Below are 27,563 nucleotides of genomic sequence, written 5' to 3' on the forward strand. Positions count from 1 at the left end.
TGTTTGATGTTCAGATACATGTGAAAGTTGCTTGTATAAGTCCATAATTTCTATTCCAGCCTTTTGCAGCAGTAAGGTAAGACTAGACCGTAATTTTCTTACTTGAAAATGCAGTGATGTTTGTGTTCAGTGCAAATGTTTGTTCTATTCACATAAAAGTTCTTGCAGTTTTCTGATTTGGGATTATATGGCTATGAATTCGTGCTTCTTCCTTTTTCAAGTTATAAATTCACAAGGTTTGTTTATGTGTTATTAGTTTGTAGGACTTTATTTTGAGATCTTTTCTAATCTGTTGCCACTAATTCTCACTCTGCATTTGGGTTTTTATAGTATAGAAAAGTCATTTTTGTCTCCCAGGGTTTAAAATTTTACACAGTTTCATCAACGACAGTGCTTAATGTTAATTAGGTTCTGGGTGTGTGTGTGTGTTTGTGTGGTGTGTGTGTGTGTGTTTGTGTGGTGTATGTGGTGTGTGTGTGTGTGTGTGTGTGTGTGGTATGTGTGTGTGTTTGTATGTGTGTTTGTGTGTGTGTGTGTTGATTAACCCAACCCTGTTCATTCCACCATGTACTGAAAATTTCTGTCCAACAGCACAAACGTGTCTGAAGTCCCCAACACGGTGCCATGGTACTTGATGGGAAGCAACTATTTCTATTTTTACACTTTTCCTATTGAACACATTTGGTAATGGGGCTCATCTAGGTATCTTAGAAAATACATCTTGCTTATTTTAATTCTTTTTCTTTATCCTCCACTCAGAATGATTTAGCTTTGTTCATCTTGTGTACTGGTTGTTTGCCCCTCAGATTGAGTTGTCCCCCATTTAGTTGAGTAAAGTGAATTTACTCTTTCTTTCTGGCCATTATATCCCTTTAAAAACAAACAAAAAAATACCAACAGCCTCTTCTTTCTTCTATTCATTTGCATACTTTCCGATCTCTCACTGTAGGAGCAAGCACTTCAACATTACGTGTCTGATGCCCAATTAATTTAACACAGCGAGTTTAATGAAATCTTTGAGGGGACAGGGCAACAACATTCAGAAGCCTTTAAAATTTCATAATGTCTCCCTCTCATATTTGAGTCTGATTACTGCCACCATGAATTCTGTGTATCTTGTATCATCTAGTAGTTAACTGATGTACTTTCTGGGATGTGACCGTGGTTGTCTATTAGCACAGGTTCCTCTGCCTTCTCACCTAACACACAGTTTTTTTGGAGGCCAAGACCATACATGCCTTTACTTTCCCGGTGATTCTTTGAGTGCAATAACTGCCATTAAACTTTTAACTGCTTTTCATTAATGAATGCATTAAAAATCTCTGGAATCCTACAGTGGGATAGGTCTTTTGTTATAGGAAGAAAAGAAAACAGTAGCATTTACAAGGCTCAGCAAGTTAAAATATATATCATTGAAATATGTTTCTATTTCCCATCATCTGGCTAGGCTGTGGTGCTGACTAGCTTATTTCTTGCCAGAGAAAATAAGTTTAAATCATAAGCATATTTAACTAGCAAGCATAAATCATAAGTCTTTATAATCATAAGCGCGTTGAACTCTGGTACCATTTGTACAGATGGCAGGGCTGAATGTATGTGCTCCTCTCAGCATTAAAGATGTAGACAAGCTCTTACTCCCCAATTTCCTCCTTAACTCAGGAAACTTAAATCATTTGGTTTTTGCACATGTAAGATTCTGTGAAGCATGGGGCTAGAGGAAGGTTTCAGGTCTTTGGAAACATTTGGATTTTGTGATTCACTCTTACTGGAGAAGAATAATGGAAATGAAGGTTAAACACGAAAGCCATGTTCCTTTTTAAGGCAAAATAATTGGTGTTTCATGAAGATAGTCCAGTTGTAAAGCACAAGACTTTGGTTTTCAGAATATAAAACCAAACATCATGGTATCAAATAAAATTTTAACAGAGGTCCATCAGTTTTCAAAGAACATTCTCTAGGAGGTTAGTTCTACAGAAATATTTTCAGATATAACAAAGTTCTTATGGTAAAATATATTTTTGAAAGTGTTTTGAAAAGTGTAATGAAACAACATACCCACACCGACATGCACTACATGGCAAAAAGTTAACATTTCAGCAGCCAGTAAACATACTTTATATACTCAGATTTTGTTGTGTGAAACATCACTTTCTTTAAAACTTTTTTTATTTGTCAAATAAAAGAAAGGTACAGAAAAAATGTGTAACTTAGTGAGTTGTTATAATGAGAACACTTTGGGGTTTTTGGGGGGGGGGGTTTGTTTGTTTGTTTTTCGTTTTTTGAGACAGAGTCTCACTCTGTTGCCCCAGGCTAGAGTACTATGGTGCCAGCCCAGTTCACAGCAACCTCAAACTCCTGGGCTCAAGCGATCCTCCTGCCTCAGCTTCCCAGGTAGCTGGGACGACAGATGCCCACCACAAGGCCCAGTGAAGTTTTCTATTTTTAGTAGAGATAGGGTTTCACTATTACTCAGGCTTGTCTCAAACTCCTGAGCTCAAGCAATCCTCCCATGTTGGCCTCCCAGAGTGCTGGGATTATAGGCCATGAGCCACCTGGCCCAGCCTAATGAGACCACTCTTACAGTAGGTCAAAAAATGGAAGTTTTTCAGGCAGCCTAGAATTCTCCTGTTGTGTTTCCTCCCTCTCCACTAAAATAACCATTACCTTGACCTACAGGAGCCACTGCTTGGCATTTCTCTGTGGTTTTATCACAAGTGATAAACATTTTACATAAAGCATCTCTACTTAGGAAAGTTGGTTCAGAAAAGTTATTTCTTTAAATGGTAAGTGCAAAATGATGTTAGTGATTAGGCAGAGTTTGACATGCTTTTGCTGTATTGTGTGGCTCTAATCATGGCTATAATAGCAAGAATAATAATAGCTAACATGTTTGGAATTTCATGCCATCTAAGCATTAGATTAACTCGTTTACTTCTCCCCAACACCCTATGAGGTAGATAGGCAGATTGTCCCAATTCCCCACTGCCCCCACCACCACCAATGGGAGTTCTTGATGAAAACCAAAAAAAGTTTTGCTGGACAAATTCTAAAAGAGCTGTAACACTTTTTTCCATTTTCTATATGTGAATGTTCAGAGAGATGAAATAACTTGCCCAAGATCACACAATTAGTTGCAGAGCCAAAATACATCAAAGGTACTGTGGCTCCAGCCTGTTCTATGGCTAGGCTGCCTTGGTGGAAGTTGAAGATTCCAATGCACAAGAATTTCGAGATTCCTTATGGAAGTTCATTTATAAAGAAAAAGATGGGAAACTTGTTAGCCTAGTTGAAACTTTTCGTTGTGTAATTGAAGAAATGACCCAGAAAGTGTAAAGAAGTCATTTAAGGTCACAAAGGCTATTGGTGACAAAGTTGCAGCCACATCCCCAAATCTCCTGGCTGTTTGATGTCAACAATCTTTCCTTCATTCCATACCTTATGTGGAAAAGATACGTATTTTTCTAACCTGCCTCTTTGCATTAGCCCCACATGAGCAGATTTATCTTAAAACCAGTCTACAGCTAGTACTCACCATCCACTTGCCTCTTTTCTGAAGGTTTTAACTGGGAACTAAAAAGTTTATATTTGAAGCTTGCTTTTCTGTCTCACTTATTGAGTGCCCAATCTGCAGACACACATGACTAACACTCTTCTCCAAAGAATGTACAAGAATAACACATTCAAGTGGTGTGGATGGCAGGTGAAAAAGAATTACTAGTGTAGTGTGTAGGCCCTTCAACGTATTCACGGCCAATTCCGGATTATCCCAGCACAGATGGATCATGCAAAATCCCTCCTCTACTTCTTAGTGTGACCTTTCACTATTTGTGTTTGCAAATGCTTCTACCAGAGATTGGAAAAGAGAAGAGCAGAGAAGATGGAATTTGGTTTCTTGACCAGAGTATGTTACATGTCCTGGTAAAAGTTTTCGTGGTTTTGCCATTTAAGGCTGTAGGGACACTGTGGCATTCTCTCTGGATTGGATCTAACTGGGATGCCCAGCTTCTGATTGTTCTGAATGTAAACAATCAGAAAGAAAGCAAACTGGCATAATGTAAGGAGCTTAGTTTGCTTTATTAGTTGAAATCCTATTAGCTTGTGCCTTGAGGAAGTTTTCGACTTCTCTGAGGCTCAGTTTCCTTCTCTTAGAAAGGAGAAGGTAGAACTTCAAAGCAAATAAGCTGTGAAGTTCCCAACTCAGAACTTTGCACATGGTGGAGAGTTAGTAAACGGTACCTCCATTGGTTGGCTGTATCCATTCCCCAGGCAGTAATGAACAGATCCACCAAAACGTTCTCACGTTATTCTGCAGGACTTGGTGCATCTTAACTTGTTTGAGGTCTTTGGTGGCAACAATCTGGCCAACTACACTGGCCTCCTAACTGCTTGTTTGTGATTTTCCTTCTTTACCATCCCATACCGGGATAAACAAATCTACTCCCATTTACTTGAGTTCTGTGTACTTGAATTCTGAGTCAGCTTGCCATGAATTAACTTCCAACCTGAATGAATTTTCCAAGTAATTATTTTCTAAGAACATTCTTGCTATCCTTGCCCAGGAATAGAAAAAGGAAGTTTGGTTGATGAAAATGTTTTCCAGGCTACACAAATGCTTGTTGAAGTATATGTCTCATGTTGTCCATCGTGTGGGTTACAGACCCTCCACTCGCCACTGTGGGACAATTGTGAGAAGCTGCCAGGAGTTCTCTGTTATTATATGCATATTACTTAATCCCGGATACCTTAAAGGAAAGTTGATAGGTGTTAGTAGAGCTAATATATTTAGACCATATGCAACGTTGACTCATTTACTCAGCACATATTTATTGAACTATAATGTGCTAGACAGTATCAGATACCAAACCAAGACACCATCTCTACTTCAGGGAGCTGACAATTTAGCGGATTGATAAATATCATTAAAACTGAACTGCTAGGCCCTAAGAAAGGCAGGAAGTGTAAACTAATCATCTTTGAGGTGCACATACTTGGCACATGGTATGAATTCAATGCATGTTTGAAGGAAGGAATGTTTGGATGTTGTCAGGAGCAGGGTTTTGTTTTTGTTTTTTTTTTTAAAGTCAAAACATCCTTAAATTTCTAAGGTGAGAAATCTCATTGTTTTAAAATTCTCTAATAATACTTTAAACTCTGAATTCAGTAACCACAGAGGCTGTTTATAATTTGTTGGTACATTTTGAACATCTTTGAAAGCCGAACAAGCCCTTGACTTTTGCTCAATAATTCACTGTGTCTTTAGGTATATACCTGAGGGGTAACAATCATAAAAAGGCCCGCTCACCAGCAGGTTAAATATGGGGATTTTTACACTGTGGAATGTATAAAGATTGCTTACTCTGTAATTTTTAAAAGCTCTGTAGCTCCTTATAAAGCATATATAGCATTTAAACAAGAAATATGACACTAAGTCTAGGATTAAATAATATATTGGGGCCGCTACCTTATGCATTTTCAGCAGTTTAGGAACTCCACTAAGTGCAGGTTAACAAGACCAGAGCATCATAAATGAGCATCTGTCCCATGACCCAGCTGGAGACCCCTTCCGATTATTCATTCCAGAAGCACGTGCTGACACCAAGTTCAGCCCTCTTGGCTCTCCCACTCACAGCCGTGTTTTAAGATTGGCCAGAGGTCAAATCCTCCCCCTCCCCAGGCCTTGTGGAGTGGCTAAATGTTTTCTGGGTCTCGCTTGCTTTGTGGCCCTGATAACTCTATTTTAAAAATTAAAGTAAACAAAAGGGGGCCCTAGATGGGGAGCCATCCAATCCAACTCGTGTGGGAAAGGTTTTGTTTTTTTTTAAGTGTTTTAAATGGGAACAGGCCACACTGCAGAGAGCTTGTTCGATTTGGGCACCGCTGCTGCTTCACCTGCTGACCTGGGCTTTGCAGCCCAAGTTCATCCCTCACTTCAAAGGCCTGGCTCTGAGCGGATCACACATTTTCCTTGATGACAAATTAATCAAACTTGATTTCTTGGATGAGATGGACACAAAAGAACTACAACTCCCCAAGGCCCGAAAGTCAATACAGCCCTTCTGGCTCTGATTAGGGTAACAAAAGGCTATCTGAGAGCCATCTTCCTCTTTGCTCAGGGCTGTGGGATGGAGCTAAAAGTGAGCAGGGCTTGTAAAGGAGAAAGGCCTTATTAAAACGCATTTCAGCTGCAACCAAGTGCACAGCGAGCCCTCCTGACAGAGAAAATTACTTTTTAGTAGATGCTCACCTTTTCTCAAGAAAGAGCAAAGTTTCCACTCAGCTTAGAAGAATCCAGAGGAAGTAGTATTTTATGAATCTGAAATGTTTATAGATCTCCCCTTTTATGTCTCCGTTGTGAAGATGAGGTTAAAAAAAGAAAAGAAATCGGCCTGTGATCTGGCAAATGTTAGAGATAGCCCGCATTTGGATAAGTAAATTTACTCGGTTAAAAATGAAATTCCCCGAGTCCAGGGAATGCATGTACTCGTTACAGCAGGCCTAGGACAAGGTGAGGTAACGGGCTCAGCTTGCAACTGCTGTGGGTCCGCTCCCGCAACCCACTCATGTGAGCGAGCGAAATAAGCCTTCTGCTAAATCGGGGAGCGCAGGATTTCAATGCAAAGCTCTAGCAGCTTTGTCATCCGCCTGTTCTGTAGAGCATCCAAGGACATCGCTTGCATCCTTCTTGTGATTGCTCTGTGTTCTATATTTAGAAGAATTGCTGCTGCACAAAATATGGTCCCTTGACTGTTCTGGGGGTGCTTTATGCCCGTCCCAGAAAGACTTCCAAAAAAAAAAAAATGGAGGGTTTGTACCTGATGGGTGTTTCCTTTCGTATGTAGGCAGAAGGCACAAATCTATATACTGTGGGTTCCTATTTTGTAAGTTTGTAGGATCTGCTTCCACGCAGCAGCCACCCCACTGCCACCCGGTGAGCAGGGAATGCAGAGAGGGGTGGTTGAGAAGCCTGTGAAGTCCGGTCACCCGGCTCATCTCTCATTTCTGACAGTTGGTGTCAAGATCCTTCCTGCAAGTATCTTTCTGATCCTGATAGGCAGTTTTCAAAATGTTGGTGGCATTCCAATAAGCTTAATAATTTAAAGGTGTGTTTCAGATTCCAGAGATGAACAACATGCACCGAGAGTTATACCTCCCCCTGGGAGCTGGCTCCAGCACTGTCTCCTACCCTCCTCTGACACATGTGCTCCAAGCCAGGGCTCACCCCTTAGGATGCTCTGAGGGTGAGCAACGTCCCCTTCCTCCAGAAAGCCTGTTCTGAGCTCTCCAGCAGACGGGAGCCCTCCTTTCTTGTAATACAGGAGGTGTGGCACTACATTGAGATTTCTAGGCCTTTTCCCACCCCCACGGGGAATAGAGTGACATTTTCACAAGCTTATCAGAAATCCCATCCTAAGAAAGCCTTCCTCCCCTCATGGAGGATTGCTCTTTGTGGTTTGAAAGAACATGGCCTTCTGAGTGAGAAGGCGAGCTTCCTCCCCCTTTACAGCCCAACTTACTAGTTTGCTGACCTTAAGGGGACAGTTGACTTTTCTGAGCCTCAGTTTGCTCATGTGGGGAACAGTGATAATGAATGTCCCCATCCTTGAGCATAAAAATTAAATGAGAAAACTCCCAGGAAGGCCTTTTACAAGCTGCTTGGTGCTGTTCGTGGCTAGGTGGTGATATTGATGTTTCATGGTACAGCAGTGGTCTTGTCAAGGTGGGCCTGCTTAGATATGTGGCCCGGTGTTTCAAAATCAGATTCCAAACTAGAGTCCGGGGACCCTTTTATTTTCATGAAAATCATTTTTTTAGGGTAAAAGTAATAACATGCTCATTTTAACAAAAGCAAACAATAGCAATAGCTAATTCCCCCTGCCCCAAAAACACTTCTTAAAATTTTTCTAAATGATACTTGGGGAAAATAAAGAATAGAAGAAAGTTGGGCTGCTCATGGCCAGGGTCTGGGCCATGAGAGTGCAACAAAGGAGATTTAGAAGGAAGGACTGCTAAACAGGGAAAAAAGGCAAAATATGGTGAACCTTGTGAAGGGGGGTGCCCACCTTACCTCAGGTAGTCCTACAGAAATAACTTATTTGCAACACCTGTCTCTCCCCCACGTGTAGGAAACTCTTTAAAGGAAATGTAGCCATTATGTTTTCCATTTGTGTGGGTGTCTCCAACGCCTGTAGGCCTCTCCTAGCTCTGTACTTGAATGTGGGGCTTGATGACAGACAAAATCTGCAGGAATTCCCTGAGGCTTCAGAGTTTAGAAACCTCCCTATTGATAATGAAGTCACCACTCCCCTTGATCAACAAATCTTCCTTACATTCACGCCAAGAGGCAGAAATGTTATTTCCCTGAAGAAACTTCAGTGATGTAATTTTAAATCCAGTTATTCTTCATATCAGTGTTGTGTCTTGGGCTCAAGGATGGTTTATGCCTCTGATGTTTGTGTAGCAGAATCACAGTCATCAGGATAAGAGTTGTGTATTGACAGTAGTTTCTAAGGGACTACAGTTTGCTAGAATTTGAGTATTGTAGAAAGAGTATAAAAACAGGAGTTAATTACTTTGCTCTTCCCCTTTTTTGTTCTGCTAAATAGTCTGTGTCTTTTTGCCCCATGGAGCTTTAAGACTGAGCAACTCTGGAATGTCATTCAGAATGAATTGCAAAGGCTCAAATCCCGTTAGGATTTTCCCAGGACTTGGAGAAAGTGAGAGTGTTCGCTTGTGTTCCTGGAAGTTGGGGAGTCCATTTCTGGACTTCTGCCTGTGGAAAGATATCAGTGACTTCTGATTATAACATGCCCACATTCTAACAAGGCTCAATAGCCGTTTCATGTATTCATTTGCCTATTTCATTTTGAACACAATTTAAAATCTCACATGTTGCAGATAACGCATAATTAGTTCAAAGATTGAACTGTTGGAAAACAATACGGGTTTCAAAAGCAGATCCTGTTAAAAGTCTGTTACAGTGACAGACTTCAGATCTCCGATTTGTATACTCTCTTCGTTACAAGAATTTGAAAAATAGGTGAAACATGTCTATTTTTTAAAGTTGTAGAAATTCTCAGGTTAGTTTTTGGCAGAATCAGTAAATAAAGCATTCAGCCCATTAGATCTCGTTAAAGTCACTACCCATGTGTAACCTGTCAGTGTCAGCATTTGTAAACTAACCAGTGTGCTTTTCACGGGATCTTTGTGGGCTGCCTTCCAGCTCACTGGCTGGAGTTATCAGGAGAAAACCAAGACCAGCTGGGCTTTGGGAGCTCATACTGAGGGTTTGCTGGAGAGAGGTTCTGTGATGTTTAAGAGCCCACCTGGGGAATATCCTCCCTCTCCATCGACTAGGTGGTGGAGTGTTGCCTCTTAAGCATAGTAGGGGTCAAGTGAGGCTGGAGAGCTCCCAGTACCTCTCTGACAGCCCCTCCCAGAGCTGCCATGGAGACTTCCAAGATCCGGTACACGTTGAGGTTACTCTGGAGTTTGTCAGTTGCATAATCCCACATTCTGGGTGGGGCACAAGCCCAGTGATGAGCATTTCTCAGCAGTACTTGCCTGTTAGCTGGTGTGGACTATCCAGAAGGAAGTTAAACTGCTGTTTACCTTTGGATATGAAAGGGCTTTATAATCTGCATTAGCCAATTTATTTTTATTTTTATTTTTTTGAGACAGAGTCTCACTCTATTGCCCTGGGTAGAGTGCCATGGCATCATCATAGCTCACAGCAACCTCAAACTCTTGGGCTCAAGAGATACTCTTGCCTCAGCCTCCTGAGTAGCTGGGACTACAGGCACCTGCCACAATACCCTGCTAGTTTTTCTATTTTTAGTAGAGACAGGGTCTCACTCTTGCTCAGGCTCATTCCAACCCCCAAGCTCAGGCTGTTCTCCCACCTCAGCCTCTCAGAGTGCTAGGATTACAGATGCGAGCCACCGCACCCAGCCAGTGTTAGCCAACTTTTATTTAAAAGCAGCCTAGAGAGAAGTGGTGGATCCTAAGTCAGGGCTTGGCTAATGACTCTGTTATTTTATAGTGAAGGGTACCACGGCTCAGAGAGGAAAGGTGCTTTGTTCGAGGGCACAGAGCTAGTAAGCCCCAGAGCAGAAGCTGCACCTCTTTCTGTTCACCCCACAGCCAGTTTCCTTTTTCCTACACAGCTATAATTTTACCGTTGTTTTGTGTTCTGTACTCCTTTTATCTTAAGTGCTCAATTTGTTCTGTGATTGAAATTATCACTGAGATAACTTTTTAATGTAAGAATATAGCAAAATAAGTCCATTTCAGTAGCTCATATTGTTAGGGGTAAAGTGGAGAGGGTCACCATGAGCACCATTACCCTAGGGCTAACGCATTAGGTGTAAGTGGCAGAAAACCAACTATGGTAAGGGAAAAAAATAGCAATGACATAACTGGAAAGTCATGGAGCAGTGGCTTCAGGCACAGTGTTGATCCAGGAGAACTAATCTATGGCTCTTCTCTTTTGCATTGTCTTTATTCTCTAGTAAAATCTATGTCCTCCCACTGTAAGTCCAAAGGAGTCCGTGGGCCTCTGTCAGCGTCCCAGGAGTTCCCAAGGTTGTGTACTGTTAGTTCTAATGGACTCTTGGGATTCACATACGTATTACCAAGCTAATAGCCGTGGCCAGAGGGTGGAACACTGTGACTAGGCCAGGATTCTACCCCCAGCTGGGGTGAAATCATGAAGATGATTCCAAAAATAGGAGGCACTGACTTAGAGTGGCAAACCCCAAAAGATCCCTTCTGGCATCAAGTCCCAGTAGCTGGGTGACATTTATGGCATGTTACCTAACTCCAAAACCTTGTTTTTTTCAACTGTGGAATGAAGAAGATCATGGCATTGTCTTCATGTTATAGTATGGTAAGCTTTGGATATAGTCAGGTTCAATAAATTTCAGCAATTAGCAGAAGCTAAGAAACCAGTGGGCTGGGTCTCATGATGCCCTGTGGATAAAGTCCTGACTCCTTATTATACTACAAGGAGCTAAGTCTCCAGCCTTTTCTCAGTCCACAAGCCTTGCACTTCCCCGGGGGTCAGTGGCCAACCCAGGGTGCTGTTGCCCAGGCTGCCCACCTCCCACCCTGCTGTCCCACCTCCTGCTCCCCACCACTTACCTGCCTTCAATGGGTTCCCTCCTCTGTTGTCACTGAGAGCCCTGCACCTCTTCCCGTGTGGCGTGTAGCATACTGCTGGTCCCTCCCAGAAGGCTGTATGAAGGCAGAGACCATGTTATGCACTGAGATGGCCACTCTGCCTGGCTCACAGCAAGTGTCCCAAAGAAGTTTGATGCATAAAAGGAGTTGAACTGAAAGCAGACAGGCAGGGCATCTGGTAGGTAAAGGCCTGGTTGGCCCTGAGGGTTCAGTGACCTAGTGGATGAAGAATCTTCACTCTGTCCTGTAACAGGGGTCATCAACCCAAAGTCGAGGCTGCTGCCTTGCAAAGCATCCTGACATCGAGGGAGAGAGACCTGGTGGTATGGAGAAGCCTCCCCAGGATCCACCCTCACTACTGGAAACCCCCAAAGGCCTTCCCTGCCTTCAGAGCATGGGGACATTTGTTTTGCTGACTGCATGGACCCTCAATGCTCCTTGTGTATAGTTTTGTAGACAATGTTGTAGTCTCATAATAAATTCTTACTTTGAAAGGATGAGCTGGTTCTTGATTTAAGAAAGCAGATTTTAATCCACAAATGGAACTTTGCTTAAACTACATATTTACTATCTGTTAGAGCTTTAGAGAAGTTCAAGGTAAAAATTTCCCTAACTTCACATCTAAGAAAATTTGCTTTGGGAGGAGAAAGAAAAATGTAAAAGAAACACAAATTTGGAAATAATATAATAGGAACTGGACCCATCTTTTTCCCTGTGCTCCAACCCTCACTCCTTCCCCTAAAGAGGAGCAGGCAGGCTCCTCTTCCTCCCTCCTGATGGGGCAGCAGCCTGCAGGGAGGGTCTTGGCACTGGTGAAGTATTTAATATAATTCTTTCTAGTCAAGTTCAGTTTTGACTATTCATGGGCTAGAACCCAAGAAATGCTTCCTTGCTGTAAATGCTTTAGGTGAGCTGAAGAATTGGACCCCAGCTGCACATGTGTACCAGGCATCTGAGAAATGAAGATCAGGCTACCAGGCTCATCAGGCTCAGCTTACAAACCACCTTCCCTCTATTTCTGCCCCCGAATCTTCTTTCATGGAGCTGGTTACTCTCTTATTGGAGTATTTCCCACGTGTTTGCTAAAGGGAAATCACCACCAAGACATCTGCAAATTCTCTGTGCTTTGAAGTATTCACAGGAAACTCAGCAAAGAGAAATCCAGAGTTACTTTGAGTTACTTTGGGTGGGTGGATATATTGTTTGTTTGGTTTGGTTTTATAGCAGCTGGTGGTGAATTTCAAACCCCATGTGCTGGCACCACCGGAAATTAAAATGCCTTCCTTCTTCTCCTCTTACCTGAGACAAGAGCTTTTAAAATTTTATTTTATAATTCAAAGGCAAAAAAGATAGCAACACACATAGAAGAAAGTGTGTGTTTTTCCTTGTTCAAATGAAAATTCAGATCTGTGTATGCTTTTAAAGTATAACTGTGTTTCTAAATTTATAATGCTTTCAATATATGTAGAATTTAAGAGTTTACAAAGTGTGTTTGTGTGCGTAAGCTCACGTCATCTTTCTTTCCTTCTTTCTTTTTTTGAAAAGAGTCTCACTATGTCTCCTCGGTAGAGTGCTGTGGCATCACAGCTCACAGCAACCTCTAATTCTTGGGCTTAAGTGATTCTCTTGCCTCAGCCTCCCAAGTAGCTGGGACTACAGACGCCTGCCACAACGCCCGGCTATTTTTTGTTGAGGTTGTCATCCTTGTGTAGCTGCCCCAGGCCAGGTCCGAACCCTCCAGACTTGGTGTATGTGGCTGGTGCCATAACCACTGTGCTACGGGTGCTGAGCCTCATGTCATCATTCTAACAAATCAAAGCAGTTAGCTGGTTAGCACTGCCTTGCAAGTAAGTTGCCTGACAGAAAGGAGAAGGGCCTGCCCAGCATCACTCACTGCCACTTGGGAGGGGCAGGCCACAGGCCTATCTGTTTCCAGAGGGAATGCTTTCCAGCTCATAGATATTCCTTTCAATTTACTGTGGGAAGTGGCCCTATATTTACTGTGGAGCCATTTCCCCCTCTACACTTGCCCTTACATTGTAGACTGATCTTCCTTTCTTGCAGGTGGAGGCCAGTGTTTATGGCTCTACAAGACAAAATAGAAACAAGAAATTAAGCAATAATTATAATATAATTGATGACACTTATCAAGCATGGACCCTGTGCCAGACTGTAAGCTACATGCACTAACTTGCTTAATCCTCATAGGAACCTTCCTTATCCTGTGAGGTGAAATGACTTGTCCAAGATGACTTAGCAAGAAAGCAGAGAGCTCAGGATTCAAATACAGACAGTCTGACCCCAGGCTCTTCCTCTTTACCACTTTCTGTATACTTGTTGAGTATCTACTCAATGCCACATCCTTTTTATGTGCTATCTGACTGAACCATCACTATCTCAGTTTTACATATGAGGAAACAGAGGCTCAGAGTGCATAACTGATCTGTCCAAAGGCACAGGGTGTAGAAGTGTTAGAGCCAAAATCTGAACCAGGTTGTCTGTTCCCCAGCTCTATTCTTGGATCCTCTTGCTCCATGTCATACCAAAATGTGCCATTTACACTGCAATATATAAAACTCGCAAAAGAGCCCATTAGAGGTTGGATTCCAGAGACCATGGGAACCAGTAGCAGGGGGCTTGGGAAAGAGAGTCCGAGCAACTACTTAGAATCCTGCCCTGAAGCCAGGCACATTGGCTTACACCTATAATCCTAGCACTCTGGGAGGCCCAGACAGGTGGATTGCTTGAGCTCAGGAGTTCAATCCAGACCAGCTGGAGCAAGGGTGAGACTCCATCTGTACTAAAAAATAGGAAAATTGGCTAGGCATTATGGTAGGCTCCTGTAGTCCCAGCTACTCAGGAGGCTGAGGCAAGAGAATCTCTTGGCAGAAAAGTTTCAGGTTGCTGTGAGCTTTAATCAAACCCCAGCACTCAACACCAGGCAACACAGTGAGACTGTCTCAAAAAAACAAAAACAAAAACAAAAACAAATCCCTACCCTGAGCAGCCAGGGCACACCTACTCTATTCCACACCTCACTGCAGTATCTTCTGCATGTGATAGATGGGGACACTGAAGCTCAGGGAGGCTAAATGACTTAAACAAAGCAGTGTGTCTCCCTGAAAGATGACACCAAGATCTGAAGACCAGTGCTTCCCGCTTAGGGTCGTGGGCTAAGCAGTCATGTACTTTGGATCATGACATACTTGGAGATTGAGGGAACAGGGTCCTCAGTTTCCATTTCTGGGCCACCCTGTTTTACTACAGTCTTTTAAACCTCACTGGTTTCCTCTCTCTCCTCCAGAAACTTAGAGAAACTGCCACCCACCTTCTTCACAGGAATTTTGCAAAGATTAATTGGATAATTTCAGAATAGTTCTTTGAGCTGCTTGAAGAAAAAGTGCCATCTAGAAGAACAAAGTAAAAGAACAATAATAATTATTATATTTAAATGTATTTATGAGAATCTCTGTGGGGGCAATTAAGTGGAGACCAGCTTGTACTTGTGGAGAATTCAGAAGGTGATGAAATGCCCGTATCCCTGCCATCCCCCTGGGTTCCACTGAATTGCTGGTGGAGTGACGGCACTGGGACACTGGAGCTGAAGCCCAGGCATGAGAAGTGCACACTTCAGAGCTGGAGCCTCCCTTCTTCTCTACGAAAATAACCCATCTGCCCTGTGTCAGGCCTGCAGGAGACGCACCTGTTATGGCCCCAAATTGGTTACCGTGAAGTGCTCACACAGCTCTTTCCAAAAAGTACATCTCCTTGCCATATGCAAGAGACAACTTACTTCTTGGGCATCCATGTCTATCCTATAATTAATTACTGCCCATTTACCACAGGGACAGAAAATTCCCAGCACCTCCGCTGGGTGCCTGGAAGGACTTCTTTCACATCTGCTGATAGAACCTGTGTTTGTATTTAGTGGTGGGCCTGGCAGATAATGAGGTTTTGATGCCACAGAGCTATTTAGGCGAGTTTATTCTGGGCTCTAAGGATCCCTCAGCTACTAACATCTGGTCTATTCAGATGTGGCCCTCTCTCCATTCAGAGGGCCCGGGTTTGGTGGGCAAGATGTTTTCTCTTACAATTGACTTGCCTTTGATCTTTAAGACGGGCTTTCCCGCTTAAACACCTGGCTGCGCTTAGCCTCTGTGGCAATTCCACACTCCTGCACACCGTTTCTTTTCTTTGCCTGCTTGCTTTTTTTTCCAGCTTCACTTTTTATACACAGATGGCCATCATGCTGTGTGCAACTGCACCCGCAGCCTGCTCATCATCTGAGAACAGATATCCCCTCCCTCCAGCCGATTCCAACAGGATAACCTCTTAGGCAAACACTCGGGTACCTTCCCATCTCTTACAACTTCATTTTCTGCTCACACCACCCTCACCAACTGCTGCCCACTGAGGTAAGCAGAGGCTGGGCCACCTGGAGCAGAGCTTTTCAAAAATTGCCTGGGTGTCTGGTTAAAATAAAGACCCTGATCCTTAGGACCACAGTGGGACTTAGATTATAATTTCTTTTTTATTTATTTTTTTGAGAGAGAATCTCACTTTGTCACCCTTGATAGAGTGCCGTGGTGTCGTAGCTCATAGCAACCTTAAACTCTTGGGCTCAAGCAATCCTCTTGCCTTAGCCTCCATAATAGCTGGGACTACAGGCACCCATCACAATGCCTGGCTAGCTTTTCTATTTTTATTAGAGATGGGGTCTTGCTCTTGCTCAGGCTGGTCTCCAACTCCCGAGCTCAAGCAATCCACCTACCTCAGCCTCTCAGAGTGCTGGGATTACAGGCATGAGCCACTGTGCCTGGCCAAGATTATGACTTCTCATAGGCTCCCAGGCTATGCCAAAGCTGTTGGTCTGTGAACCACGTGGCAAGTAGCGAAGTCCTAGATTACTTTTGGAATAGCCTCCCCCCCATAATGCTCCTTCCTCTTCCCCATTCCATTAAGAAAACTTAACTGCCTATGTTCTATTTTCGTAGATGCATCCTCCTGCCCAACAGGGACCACTTCAGACTCAGGTACTAGCAGCTGGTAGAGAAGCAGGATATGGGATCAGAAGACTGTGTCTCAGGAAGAAGGGCATAGGATCTATGTTGTGACCACATAGACCACAGGAGAATCACATGTCTAATTAGTGAAGCTTTATTGTTTTTAATATATCTTGGCAGTATTCTACCTTGATACAAGTTTTTAAGCATACAATGTTGTTGGCAATATGAAATTAGGTATTACGTCTTTTCACACCTTTTCTTCCCTACCCCCACTCTGAGTTCAGAGGTACCACTCACTGCTCATTCAGAGTACCCAAACATAAGAATGGCATCATGTCAACTTACAGTCAAAAAGAATAGCTGGGTCCCTGTCAAACTCAACTCCACCGCTGAGTCTATTCCATTCAGACTCAAGAAAAGCAATTTCCATGTAATAAGTCTGATGATATAATTAAAACATTCAACTGGATCCATGCTTGCCTTTTAACAGATCCTTAAAGGTCACATTCAAGAGGAGCATGAACGTCTGAAATTTGTTTGATGCAGTGGCTCTCTCTAGAAGTGCCATCGTTAAATAGGTGCTTATGACTCTCCATTGATACATCAGGGTCACCAGACATGCACTTGTGAGTCCAGCTCTCCTATTAACCATGTTGTTTAACCTGGTCTAAAACCTGCCTTTCCCCATATATGTCAGGGGAAAACTACGATGATCACTCATGTGATAGACTTTGTAGACTGAACCTCTGCGCCTACGACAGCCCCGTGAAGCTAGCTAGTATAGCAGCTGATACGACATGGGTACCAGTCAATGAGACCACATCAGCCCTTGCCACCGGACAGGCCCTAGATAGTGTTTTTCAACCTTTTATATCTCATGGCACACTTGAATCTATAGTTAAACTTCTATGTTGATTTTTTTAAAAAGTAAAAAAAGAATATACTTGCTGTGCTTTGAACATGTTTTGAAAATAATTTAATAAATGATCTTTAAAATTGTTCACTGCACGGCTCAGATTCTCTCATGGCATACCAGAGTGCCATCACACACCAGGTGAAAATCACTGATCTAGTGATTTCTCGGTACTCGAGTCTTCTTCAAGCTCCTGGATTGTGGGGTGGCTTCCAGGGAGGGGCTGGTTCAGCCAGGACTAAGGGAGGATGTGTGCCCCCAGGACACAACTCCTACCCTCCTGATATGAAAGGATTTTAATACTTTAACTGGTCCATTTCCACCTGGCTGATGAAAATACTGAGACTTAGATTAAGCAAGTTGTCCAAGACTGTGCAATTGGTGAGTGGTGGGGCTTGGGCGAGTCTTTCTCTGAGCAGCCCTACTCAACACCACACCAGCAAATGCTGTGTAAGTGCGTAACACAGTATGGGGTGTGTATCCTCAGTAAACCTCAGACTTCTTCATCCTTCCTCTACACTTGATTCCTGCATGTGTCTCCCCTAAGTTCAGTGCTGCCTGCATCTTGGGGGCTGGGGCAGGATGGATAAAGCTTAAACAGTTGACCTCCTCTTTACCCAGCAGGGTCTTGCTGGTACTGTGACTCACGATTTCCACTTCTCCCAGCTGCACCGTCGTACATGAGAGTTTTCTAGCTACAGGTTGGTGAAGTGTTCCAGGGCAGGATGTTTACATCCCCTAGAGGAACGGGTGAGGAATCAAGCCAGCTCTTGCTTGGCAACCCCTGGCTGTTCTTTCCAACTCAAGGCGGCCGGCCAAACCAACTCAGGAGAGGAAAACATAACAAGTGCTGATGTGCTTCCATTTTACACAGAACATAATAAAAGTTTTCAGGATGATTTATTTTCCTAAACAAGAAAATACAATGGACCCCATCCATTATTCAACATGCTAATGATAACCTTTACTCTCTTGTCAAGGATGATCTAAGGTGGCGTTCAATTGAAGTACAAAGGATGAGCAGAGAGCACACACACACACACACACACACTCATGATCCCACAACACTCCGTGCCATGACAATGGGAAAATAAATTGTGGTGCAAGGGGATTTAAAACTCAGAGGAAAGATATGTTTACACATTTTCAGTGTTCTAGACATCATAAAAACAGGGGCTTTTAAATTTTAGGTGATTGACTTGACAATGACCCCATAGAAAGTGAATACTGATAACTCAATGCATGCTTTACTGTCATTTTTAGAAAATTTATTCCTTTCAGCTGACATTATTCAAACCACATGGAGCAGAGGGTCTAGAATTGTATCAATTCCTAAGATCTTGGTACCTGGCTCACTTAGCACCTTATGCTTATAGGGAGTTAGATCCCTGGAATACCAATGTTCCTGAGAATTATACTTAACCAGGAAAATGTAAAAGTTTGTTTTGATTCCAAGCAAGTTTGATAGCAGGGCAAAATATTCACTTTCTGATGAGTGAAGCTTTTTTCCCAAGGGGAGAGTAAATGCTAATTAAAGTTATTAATTTCCCCCATGTTTGGGGATGTTATACATGTTCAATTGAATATCAGTAAAACTTAAATCCATATAAATAGCCTATTTTAGAAGCAGCACCATAACTCGGGAATGTTACAAGTTCATTTCTAAATTTTCCTTTTGAGCCTTTTTGGGTAGCTTGAGGACAAAATGAATGAGTGTGTTAACAGTCTACAGAGAGCAGTTCAGAGCTAGGCAGCCGTCCCCTGTCCATGCCTCCAGGAGACTGTATGTTAAAGAAATTTTTAAAAATATTTAAAAGCAAAGGATTTTTCTTACTCCTTTAAATTGTTTTTTTTTTTTTGTCTATGAAAATGTAAATATCCCTAAAAAATTGTAATGGCCTTAGCCATTCTCAAAAATTTTCCTTTATCTTAAATTTTCAAATTATGATTATAACAGCACTTAGCATTTCTCAATCATGAATCAGAACACAAAAAACTGTACTTGGGAGCAGTTGGAATTAGAAGGGCTAGGTGACCCCGGGACCTCTTTCAACCAGGTTATTATTCCACAGTAAACTGGGAAAAGGTATCTAGTTGTTGAAGCAACCCAGGTGTAAAGTACTTGGTACACTAGCTAGCACAAAGGGATCCTTCAATAAATGTTGCCACCCCATCCCCAGAAAAAAAACAAAAAGTCTAAAATATATGTCAAAGTTAAAAAAACAAAAAGGGGAACCTGAGGAAACTTCTTCAAACAATACTTAAGTTATATAACTTAGTACTAATAAAAGAGGGTCTGTTTTTATTCTTTCATCCTTTCAGTAAATATTGAGTGCCCATCATTTGCAAGACACTGAGAACAATTTCCTTCTCCTGCAAAGCAGGGGACACCTAGCTCTGCAAGCAGCCATCTCAACTCTCAAAGGTTTTTTCAGCAGGAAAAAATGTCAGGGAGTAAATGCTATTAAAATCAACACGATATAAAATTGTCCCCAACGGTCTCATTGTAGAGAATTCCAAAAGATCGTTCTAAGACTCTGCCCTTCTTTTTGAAGGGGCTTCTAAAATTCTTTAGGCTTCACTCCACCATTCCCTATTTGCAAAACCATGTTCAGGATTATTCTAAATGATTCCGAGACGTTCCACAACTATGTCTATTTCAAGTCTGTTCTCGGAAGATGGAACTCCACAGAAGGCGGTTCACATGATTTTTAGTCCGAATCTATAAATAATTGGTGGATCCATTTTAGCCCCCAAAACTCCCATCTGGTTCTCTGTTCACACAAGACACTAGGCCGAAAGCTTGGAAGGATAGTAATCCTGCTATGCAGGAACATCGTAGGTTAATTGTGATTATAGTAGGTGCTCTTTGCTTCTGGTTTTTTGAGGACTGTAACTTGGGCTTTCCCAAGGTGATTTGCACCAGATCAGTGGGCTGGATGAGGTGGGGGGGGGTCACTCCTAAGTGGGCAATTATTTCCTCTTCCCCATTCAGTTACCCTTCTTGTTTCCAGGCATTAAAATGCTCACGGTTCGGGACCAAGAAGGTCTGACCTCCTTCCTGCTCCTCTTGCAGACTTTTTATAATCCCTGCATGTGAAAGGAACAGAAGAACACAGTTTGTTTGGGGATCCCAGATGGAGTCTGCAGGATGGATATTAGAAAAATCATCTCTTTTGACTGGGAGACTGAGAAATTTAAATTGGAATAGCAATGAAAAAGCATACACATGTATGTGTGTGGAGGGGGGAGAGGCTACCCTGGATGTCAGTTTTGCATCTGCAAAGAGTCGTTTTGTGGAGCCGATCTGCACTTTAAGAATGCCTAATGGGTACAGTCAGTTCAGACACAGCTGAATGTGTTCTTCTAATTCAAGGGGGGAAAACAATAACAGACACACAAACACACACACTGCACAAAAAGATGGGGGGAATGTGGGCACCGAGCACGCCCCTGCAGATTTGGGGCTGACAGTTGAAGAGAGAAGAACATTTTAAGTGCAGGGACTGAAGCAAGAACAGCCAGCCCCCAAACGGGAGAGAAGAGAAAGGTCAGCAAAGGTGAGTTTCTGAGCAAAGCAGAGGTAGGGGAAGGGAGGAAAGGGGACGGACGAGAGGAAAGAATGAAGAAAGCAGAAACCAAGTAAACAAAACCTGCCTTGACTTATTAAGACTGTTAATTTGAGATTGTGATCCATACCATTATGGAAAATGGAGCAGTTAAAAAGGAAAGCATTTCAATTATGACAGGGCAGGAAGAACTTAAGAAATATTTGACATTCAAAATGCCTTTTTTTAAACCGCTTTTGTTCCAAAGTTCTCATTTTGCATCTAGTTAAATGCATATTAATTTCCTTCCCTTCGTAATGAAGCGCTGTGTGTTCTGTGTCTGTATGAAGAGGTAAGGCGAGTCCATACATGGAAGGCTGAAGGATGCCCTCCCTCCCTTGCTCCATCAGCTCAAACTTTTCATTCTGATCCTATGGGAATGATGAGGCAATCTGGGAAGGGGATAGATGTGAACAAAAGACTTCTTGAACGTGGGAGTTAGCAGTCGATCCCTCCGCTAGCTGTTGGACTGTTTTGTCAGGAAAGAGGATAGGGCATTCACTTTAATAAAACCCTCACTAATACCCAGATCTTCCCAGATCCCCGTCTCATGAACTCATTTCATTTACCCAGAACTCTCCCCGCCTCCCCTCAACAAACCTGGAATTGAAATCATCTTTTTCCTGTGCATTCCTGAGAGTGACTGGCGATGCAGCCACAGAACTGGCAAGTCCTGATGAAGGAATTAAATTCAGGCCCATTCACGATGCACGTTAACTTTGTGGGTGGAAAGAAACCTGGAGGAGAGAGAGGAAACAAGCCTTAAAGCCTCCAGAAATTGGCAGGCAGACTTCCGGAATGAGGCTTCTCCAAGGAATCTTCTCCTAGAATTAAACCTGGGACTGAAATACATTTGCAAATGATGGGGCTTCAAAGTGGGTTTTGGGTTTCCTTGTGTCACGCTGATATGGGTCCTTCGAGTTTTGTGGGAGATTTTTTTGAGATGTGGAGAAATGCACGATGAGAAGGCAGAGCTGGAAATTCTGGGCCACAAACCATTTACTTAGAACAGACTTTCCCTCTGATATTCTTCCCAAATATGTCATGGCATTCACAAAGAGCGCTGCTTCTAAAATGTCGGATTATGCAGTAATAGTTGCTGAATGAGAACATAAAATGTCTTTAAAAAAATTAATCAGTTGTCTTCAAGGTCTGTGTGGCTGCTCAGATACCCTCTGTGGTGTCTGACCTTTAGCAGGCCAATTGAAACAGCTTTCTTATTTACAGACCTCCATTTCTCCACGTTTATCTGGTGTGATTAATGACAGATGATTTTTTAAATCTATATGTTTCTTTAAAAGGCAGAAGAGACAGCCTGGAGTTTTTAAAATGGTGGTCATAATCTACCATAAGATGGCACTGTAACATAAATTATGGGAGAGTCAGCTGTCTGGTATAGGGACTGAAAGGATTAACAGTATGTCACCAGGTTTGCAGGTGAGCACACAGGAATTATTCTCGCGGAGAAACATTAACAGGAAACGTGTTAAGAGCATGTTATATGCGAACCAGACTTTAATCAGGGAGAAGCTATCCAGGAATTCAATGCAGACAGGCCTTTTTGCATTTCAGAGAAAATATGCCAATATAACCTGAAAGAAAAGGTTTTTACAAAATAATAAAAAGAGAAAATCAGCCCCAGCCAGCAAGCGCAGAAATGGAAAGGTGTTTTCCACGCTTGGTTCTGTTTCAGGCATATAATAACTGAGGATAGAATGAAAACCTGGTTGAACCCTTTTCCCATTCTTCCTTGCTTTCCCGTCATCACAGAAGGGTAATGTAGGTATTCTCAGTAACGTGGCCAGCTCTGCAGGGCCTGGCTGTGGAGTCTGAATGCGAGCACATTTATCCTCTTGTTTGTCACAAAACGAGCGTTGCCTTTCACAGATGGGCACTGGGGAATAAAAAGTACATGGGGTTACTGATGCAGCGGGACTTTTTTTTTTTTTCCATGCTGTCTTTGAGAAGGGCTCAGTTGGAGTTGCCTCTGCCAACGTGGCCCCAGTGTAGTGGCAATTCCTTAGAGATTAAAGAGGAAAAAGAAAGAAAAACCTCATCCAAATTACTCTGTAGGGGGGCTCCATAGCTTCAGGTGCAGTTGAAAACAACAGACTCACCAGTGTGCTTTCTGGCTTCATAGAAAAGCTTTTTTTAAAAATCGGTTTCTTGGAGATCTCAGCCTATTGTGATACCAAGTGGATCCTCTGTTTGGCTTGGCACAGAATCAGGTACATGCTTTTCATGTATGCTGGTATCAGGCGCTGTTCAGTACTGTGTGCTCAGGGGAGAGGTACAGGCTGCTGTCGGAACATCCAGGAGATGGCTTTCTGAAATGTTTAGCATCACTGCAAACAGTGGGACTGCACTTGGCTAAGAGGAGGCCACTGGGGAGCCTGCCTTTCTGTGGTAATGTCAGGCTCCTTTCCTTACTGATTTTTCCCCCCACTGCCCTAGTAGAGAAAATAGATGGACCATCAGGTAACAGAAAATACAGGGCAAAGTCCAATCAGAAATCCAGCCAGGGGATGTTGTTGTCTAGAAGGCGTGTGCATGGTAATGTATTCTTGGAAGCACTCAGAGCCTGACGTCTAGCTGACACGAAAACCCGTGGGTTATGTCTTGAATGGGTTAAGCCTCCATTTAGGGGAATATAGTCTAGGCTAGTGTCTTGGGCCAGCCACACACCGAGAGTCTGGAGCGGAAATGGAGTAATGACCCATCTTCCTCCAGGGAAGTGGACAGGAGGATGATTGCAGCTTCTCACCTCCTCTTGTGAGCAGAGGGATAAAGATGTGGTTTCTCAGTGCCTAACGAACATTAAAGGTTTGTCCGGGGATGAGGAAAAGAGAAATGATTTGCTTCTTAATAAACTTGTGTCCTCTGCTTTCTGTTGGCAAAAATACTGTTGTGAAATCACTCACAGGCTTTGTTCCTCCAACTATTTGCTTAGTTGAGAATACTAAGAACCCGCCTCGACTGGAGCTTATTGTCTTCATAAATGTTATTTTGAAAATACTGTTTTAGGCACGGTGGCTCACCTTGTGATTCCAGCATTCTGGAGGCCGAGGCAGGTGGATTGCCTGAGCTCAGGAGTTTGAGACCAGCCTGAACAAAAGCAAGACCCTATATCTACTAAAAATTGAAAACTAGCCATGCATGGTAGTGGGTGCCTGTAGTTCCAGCTACATGGAAGTCTGAGGCAGGAGGATCTCTTGAATCTAAGATACCGAGGTTGCTGTGAGCTAGGCTGATGCTACCATGGACAACTGAGTAAGAATCTGTCAAAAAAAAAAAAAAAAAAAAGAAGAAGACAGAAAGGAAGGAAAGAAAGAAAAATACTATTTCAGACCTTTCCCCAAAAGGGTACATTTTTTTTTCTTACTTGGAGAAAGTTATATCCTAGTTCATAAATGCATGAAAGTTGATATTGACAGATCCTAATTCCTTACCTGAAATCCTCGGTGCCAGAAATTTAAAATGTGGGGGATTATGGTATATAGACCATGTATTATGTACTCCATACCTGATACATTAATAATATTTCTGCCGTGCAATAGGGGAATATTCACACTAAGAGGATTAAGTAAACTATATGAAAAGTCCTATATCAGCTTAGGTCTTCCCAACATTGAGTTAATTTAAAAACATAAAAGTTTGTGCCTTTGAATTTCAGAATTGTGAATATGGAACATGAGAGAATGTGAACCTGTATTTATATTGTATATCTACATTTATATTTTAAAAGAAATAATAGTGTAGACATTATATTTAAAATCTATGGATTATTAAAACTAAGGTAGCCTTTTAGATCTGGCTGTGAAGTTGCCTCTAATCCTGATGACTTACCTGCTCCCTGTATTCTACTTTATCTTTCTCACTGACTAATTAGAAACTCCAGCCTAGGAGTTGCAAACTCATGTGCTTAAAGGGCTGAGGAGATAATATAACATGAATGGAGTTGGGGTAGACAACAGGGAATGGTGAGGACCAGGGCACAGGACAGTGTTTGTGCCATTAAAGGGGAGGCACCACCATCAGGGAGCTCCTGAGATTGCTGCCAAGAGGGAAAGTGCCTCAGGCAACCTCATTTATCAAGATAAATCACCAAGCAAGTTTTTTTTTTTTTTTTTTTTTTGGTTTTGGCCAGGGCTAGGTTTGAACCCTCCACCTCTGGCATATGGGACTGGCGCCCTACTCCTTGAGCCACAGACACCGCCCCAAGCAAGTTTTTAATATGTAGTACTCTCAATTATTTTTTTCTTTTTTGAGACAAAGTCTCACTCTGTCACCCTGGATAGAGTGCTGTGGCGTCAGAGCTCACTTCAAACCCTTGAGCTCAAGCAATCCCCTTGCCTGAGCCTCCGGAGTGGCTGGGACTACAGGCACCAGCCACAACCAGCTAGTTTTTAGAGATGGGGTCTCACTGTTACTCAGGCTGGTCTCTAACCGCCTCGGCTTCCTAGAGTGCTGGTATTATAACGTGAGCCACTGTGCCACTGCGCCCGGCTCTGTCCTTCTTTCTTACGTACTTTTAATCTGACCCAATACAAATAAGCCAAGACCCCCCCATTAACAAATCCTAATGGGATTTTTCTGGGTTCTTCTTCACGAAATAACTTGACCATTTGCAACTTTCAAAACGCTCCCCTCCCTGGTATCAGGGCAAGTACACACTCTGGGGAGCCTACTGCCTTTTGTTATCCCTTCTCTCACCACATTTGCTTTTCCTCGTCCTGGGTTCTCACCTCCGCTTTCTTCTTCTCTCCACTCCACTCCTCTGCTGTTTCCCAGAGCCTAAACCTCACTCCATCATAGCTAAACCTGCATGAGCTTCCTTTCGGATATTCCACAGGCTCCTCAAATTCAAGCCCTCTCAAACAGAACCCCCACATTCCTCTTTAAAGGAGGAGGCTCCTCCTGGCCTCCTTTCTCCTGTCTGTGACCCAGCCCTCTTCTCATGCCAACTGTCACGGAGGCCAGCAGGGTTCATCTCCCTCACAGTTTCTTTCTCGTACCCCCAGACAATGCCTCCATCACCTTACTGCTGCCCCCACTCTCAGGCTCACATCCTTCAGCCTGAGTGTAGTTTATCAACAGCAATTGTGGTGTTTGCCAAATTGTCCAATGACTCCGCAAGGCCTTCCAAATGAAATCCATCCCCTTTACCAAGCTTTGAGTCAATTAATAACCCTAACTTTTGGCCAGGCACAGTGGCTCACACCTGTAATCCTAGCACTCTGGGAGTCCAAAGGTGGGAGGATTGCTTGACTTCAGGAGTTTGAGACCAGCCTGAGCAAGAATGAGACCCTGTCTCTACTAAAAATAGAAAAATTGGGTGGCGCCTGTGGCTCAGTGAGTAGGGCGCCAGCCCCATATACCGAGGGTAGTGGGTTCAAACCCGGCCTTGGCCAAACTGCAACCAAAAAATAGCCAGGCGTTGTGGCGGGCACCTATAGTCGCAGCTGCTCCAGAGGCAGCAGAGAGAGAATCACATAAGCCCAAAAGCTTGGAGGTTGCTGTGAGCCGTGTGACATCATGGCACTCTACCGAGGGTGGTAAAGTGAGACTCTGTCTCTACAAAAAAAAAAAAAAAAGAAAAGAAAAATTAACTGAGCCTTGTTGTCGGTACCTGTAGAACCAGCTACTTGGGAGGCTGAGGCAAGAGGATCGCTTGAGCCCAAGAGTTTGAGGTTGCTGTGAGCTATGATGATACCACAGCATTCTACTCAGGGTGACAGAGTGAGACTCTGTCTCAAGAAAAAATATAAGAAAGAATAATTAGCCAGGCATAATGATGGGTGCCTGTAAGTTCCAGCTACTTGGGAGGCTGAAGCAGAATGATTGCCTGAGCCCAGGAGTTCAAGGTTGCAGTGAGCTATGATGAGGCCACAGCATACCAGCTTGGATGATAGAGTGAGATCCTGTCTCCAAAACAAACAAAACCTAACCCTTATCCTATTATATTTTCAGCCTTATCAACCAAGATTTCCATCCTGCATCCTATAGGTTTGATAAACTTAGACAACTGATTGAAACCACCTCATATCTTCTAAAAGGAAATATGTTCTTCCTTCTTCATCTAAATTGAAGGCTTGCTTGAAGGCGCAGAGGCTAAGATGCAGTTGCTATAGTTTGACCAATATATGGGTAATATCAAGCAATGTAGATTTTTCCCTATCATCTTCATTTGGACTGCTAGAATGTACTGTGTCTTACGTGCATATTCCCAATGATAAAATAGAAGAAGAAGAGCACCTGGCCTGTAAATATATTTAAAACCGGGTGGACGCAATTACCTTTCAGCTTTGTGCAGTGGCAGTATCGTAGCCAATGAGGTTTATCCAAGGTGCAATTATTGCTAATTGAAAACTTTTCCCAATACTCCACCATGACAACTTGAAATATAGTCAGCATTGGCAATTTTTGACCGTCTCTATGGAGACTGAAAAAAGAAAAATATATAATATTTTAAACCTTTTTACTGCATTAATTGTTTCATGAGCAAATCTAGAAAGCTGTGTGTTTGACTAAATAAACTTGTGTGGCTGAGAGTCTCCATTTGATAATATGACATACACCAACCCACGGTAGCAGGAAAAGTCAAGTTTACATTTTTTTGCTAATAGTGAACATCAGCATTGTTTAATAGGGCAACGATAACTTTAAAAGAATTTTAAAATGGGACACATAATTAAAAATGTTTTTACATCAAATAATATGGTTCATTCAAAAACCCTGGGGCAATTGAAATGAGTCTGTCTTTTGGAAAACATTTCTGCCTTTCAGATTTGCAGTGAAATTTGTTACGAAATGCTTTTGGTATATCATCTGTGACATGTTAGTTTTCTTCACTGGCTA

At 42.7% G+C, this 27,563-nt stretch overlaps 2 non-coding genes across 2 annotated transcripts; one reads left to right on the plus strand and one right to left on the minus strand.

Annotated features, from left to right (window-relative positions):
* Nucleotides 1-3,004: 3,004 nt before the first annotated feature.
* LOC128592982 (U7 small nuclear RNA) lies at nucleotides 3,005-3,066 on the minus strand. Its single transcript, XR_008382178.1, has one exon. It is a non-coding gene; the product is annotated as a U7 small nuclear RNA (small nuclear RNA).
* Nucleotides 3,067-27,006: 23,940 nt separating this feature from the next.
* Nucleotides 27,007-27,147, plus strand: LOC128592779 (U4 spliceosomal RNA). Its single transcript, XR_008382001.1, has one exon. It is a non-coding gene; the product is annotated as a U4 spliceosomal RNA (small nuclear RNA).
* Nucleotides 27,148-27,563: the final 416 nt, after the last annotated feature.

The sequence above is a fragment of the Nycticebus coucang genome, chromosome 8 (assembly GCF_027406575.1).
Source record: "Nycticebus coucang isolate mNycCou1 chromosome 8, mNycCou1.pri, whole genome shotgun sequence".
Classification (NCBI taxonomy): domain Eukaryota; kingdom Metazoa; phylum Chordata; class Mammalia; order Primates; family Lorisidae; genus Nycticebus; species Nycticebus coucang.